Here is a 745-nt window from a genome sequence, read left to right on the forward strand (position 1 = left end):
AGCCGGGCCCGCAAAGTAGCCACCCCGCCCCCGGCCCGGCTCGGCGCCACCCCCGAACCGGCCGGCCCCGCACACTCGCCTGCCCACGGTCTGGTTGGCTAGCTGTTTCATGCGGTTAAACTGCTTCTTCATGGCGGCGGCGGTGGCGGCGGCCGCGGGGCTCGGCCGGGCAGGGAGGGAACGGCCTGGCGGCTCCTACATCGCTTCCCGGCCTAGGCGGCGGCAGTAGCACCAGCTCCCTCGGCCGCCGGCCCCGCCCTCGCTGCGTCACTTCCAGCGACACCGCCCTGTGGGCCGGCGGGGCGCGGGGCTCTGTGCTCGGGACGCGGCTAGGCCTCCAGGACCCCAGGCGGCTGCGCGCGCTCGCGGGCCCGCTGAACCCCTAAGACCCTCTACTTTATTTCAATTGGTTAAACTCCACCTTCTGATGAGAGCCAACTACCAAGGGGGCCCTGGATGGCACAAACGGGTAAAGGCTGGGCTACTAGCTGAGAGATTGGCACCTGGAAGAAAGGGGTGGCCATCTGTGTGTGGAAGATCAGCCTTTGCAAACCCTGTGGCGCTTAGTTCTACTCTGACACACATGTGGTCGCCCTGAGTCAAAATCTACACCCAAAACAACTGGTTTTAATCTACTAGGACCGTCACATATTATCGCTTATGGATCACTTGATTGCTAAAGTTACTACTACAGCTAAGGGAGCTCTGGTAGCATAGTGGCTAAGACACTTGCCTGCTAACCAGA

This window comes from Orycteropus afer, unplaced genomic scaffold (genome assembly GCF_000298275.1).
Source record: "Orycteropus afer afer isolate SDZICR_OR568_19922 unplaced genomic scaffold, OryAfe1.0 scaffold00312, whole genome shotgun sequence".
Taxonomy (NCBI): Eukaryota; Metazoa; Chordata; class Mammalia; order Tubulidentata; family Orycteropodidae; genus Orycteropus; species Orycteropus afer.